Genomic DNA, 2,836 nt, shown 5'->3' with positions numbered 1-2,836 from the left:
TATTCAACTTGATTCGGATGGTAGCCATCCGATAATTATATCTTCCCTATTATCTAAGGAGGAAGAGACATGTTTAATCAGGGTGATTAAGGAACATCGTTCTCACCGTATCCATTTGGGCGATATTAAGGGAATTAACCCTAATGTGTGCACTCACCGTATCCATTTGGAGGATAACGCAAAGACTTCTCGCGAACCTCAGCGTCATTTGAACCCAACCATGAAAGAAGTGGTCAGGGAAGAAGTCTTACGGTTACTTGATGCGGGTATCATATACCCAATCTCTGATAGCGAATGGGTCAGTCCCATTCATGTAGTTCCAAAAAAATCAGGGATTACAATGGTACTTAATACCAAGGGTGAATATGTTGCCACACATGGTCCTATGAAATGGAGGATCTATATTGATTACAGACGTTTAAATGCCATGACACGAAATGATCATTTTCCATTGCCCTTTATAGATCATATGCTAGAACGTCTAGCTGGTCATGCTTTTTAATATTTTTTGGATGGCTACTCTGGCTATTTCCAAATTATTATTGATATTGATGGCCAAGAAAAGACTACCTTTACATGTCCTTTTGGAACATATGCCTATAAACGAATGCCTTTTGGCCTTTGTAATGCTCTTGGTACCTTCCAGCGGTGTATGCTTCATATATTTAGTGACATGGTAGAGCGTTTCATGGAAGTATTCATGGATGATTTTTCTATCTATGGAGACTCTTTCACTGACTGCCTGTCTAACCTATCTAAGGTTTTGACATGGTGTGAGGAGAAGAGTCTAGTTTTAAATTGGAAAAAATGTCATTTCCTGGTAAAAAAAGGGCATAGTACTAGGTCACATTATATCTAGTGATGGCATAGAAGTTGATAAGGCCAAACTAGATAAGATAGCAACTATACCTATACCACAGATTGTTCATGATATTAGAGCCTTTCTAGGCCATGCAGGTTTTTATAGGTGCTTTATCAAAGATTTTTCGAAAATAGCTAGGCCGCTCACTAATCTGCTTTTAAAGGATGCCATCTTTGATTTTAATTTTAACTGTAAATAGGCTTTTGAAACTTTAAAAGCTGCCTTAACTTCTGCACCCATTATACAGCCTCTTGATTGGTCTAAACCTTTCGAACTCATGTGTGATGCTAGTGATTATGCAGTTGGTGTTGTCTTGGGACAAAAACTAGATAATAAATCCACTGTTATTTATTATGCTAGTAAAACTCTATACGATGCTCAAAGGAATTATACAACTGCTGAAAAAGAATTCTTAGCTATCGTTTATGCTTTAGATAAGTTTCGTCCTTATTTGGTTGGTTCTAAGACCCTAGTTTACACCGACCATGCAGCCCTTAGGTACCTTCTCGCAAAGAAGGATGCTAAGCAGAGATTAATCCGATGGATTCTCCTCCTGCAAGAGTTCACATTAGAAATAAAGGACAAAAGAGGGGTCGAAAATGTAGTTGCCGACCACTTATCTAGACTGACAAACGACGATGATAGTGATTCGGAGTCCATACCCGACTATTTTCCTGATGAGTACTTGTATGCTATTTTTTCTACACCATGGTATGCTGACATCGTGAATTATTTAGTGGCTGATGTTATTCCTTATGATTGGTTAAGAAATGAACGTAAGAAGTTCTTGGCCAGAGTTAAGTTATACTACGAGGATGAGCCCTACCTTTTTAGGTATTGTACGGATCATACTATTCATCGTTGTATTCCCCAGTGGGAATATAATGAGGTTCTCTCATTCTGCTATAAAAAAGAGAGTGGTGGCCATTTCAGTGGTATGAAAACAGCTGCTAAAATTCTACAATGTGGGTTTTATTGGCCTACTCTCTTTAAAGATGCCCAAATAGATTGCAAGGCGTGCATTCGTTGCCAACAACTTGGGCGAATCACGAAGCGTAATATGATGTCATTGAATCCAATCATGGTGGTAGAAATTTTTGACGTATGGGGCATTGATTTCATGGGTCCCTTTCCAGTTTTCCATGGCTTCATCTATATTCTAGTTGTCGTGGACTACGTGTGTAAATGGGTAGAGGCCATGGCTTGCCGTAGCAATGACCATAAGACAGTTGTGTTTTTTGTTAAAGAGTATATTTTCAGTCGATTTGGCATTCCAAAGGCCATCATTAGTCATGGTGGAACACATTTTTGCAACAGAGTTGTTGCATCTCTTGTGAAGAAATATGGAGTTACACATAAGATAGCAACTCCGTATCATCCACAAACTAGCAGACAAGTAGAAGTTTCTAATAGGGAAATCAAAAAAATCTTAGAAACAACTGTAAATCCTGATAGGAAAGACTGGTTAAAGCATCTATCTGATGCTTTATAGGCATATAAGACTACTTTCAAAACTCCTATAGGTATGTCTCCCTTTAGACTTGTACTTGGGAAACCTTGTCATTTGCCCGTTGAATTGGAGCACCGTGCTATGTGGGCTATAAAAAGCCTTAACTTCAATTTTGATGAGGCGGGTGTCAAGCACAAGTTGCAATTGAATGAGCTTGAAGAAATCCGTAGCGATTCTTATGACCTTGCAAAGGATTATAAAGCTAACATGAAACGTGTTCATGATAAGCAAATTTTGCGCAAAGAGTTTGTGGTAGGTCAAAAGGTCTTACTTTACAATTTCCGTCTATATATTTTTCTAGGGAAATTAAAAACCCGTTGGACTGGTCCTTTTCTGGTTACTGAACTCACCCCTTACGGGGCAATCACCTTGGTAAATCCCAAGGACAATAGTACCTTTCAAGTAAATGGCCAACGGTTGAAACATTTTCACGAGCTATTGTCCCTTGATGTAGAGGAAGTCCT

This window comes from Coptis chinensis, chromosome 5, assembly GCF_015680905.1.
Source record: "Coptis chinensis isolate HL-2020 chromosome 5, ASM1568090v1, whole genome shotgun sequence".
NCBI lineage: Eukaryota > Viridiplantae > Streptophyta > Magnoliopsida > Ranunculales > Ranunculaceae > Coptis > Coptis chinensis.
This window is presented reverse-complemented; position numbering follows the sequence as displayed.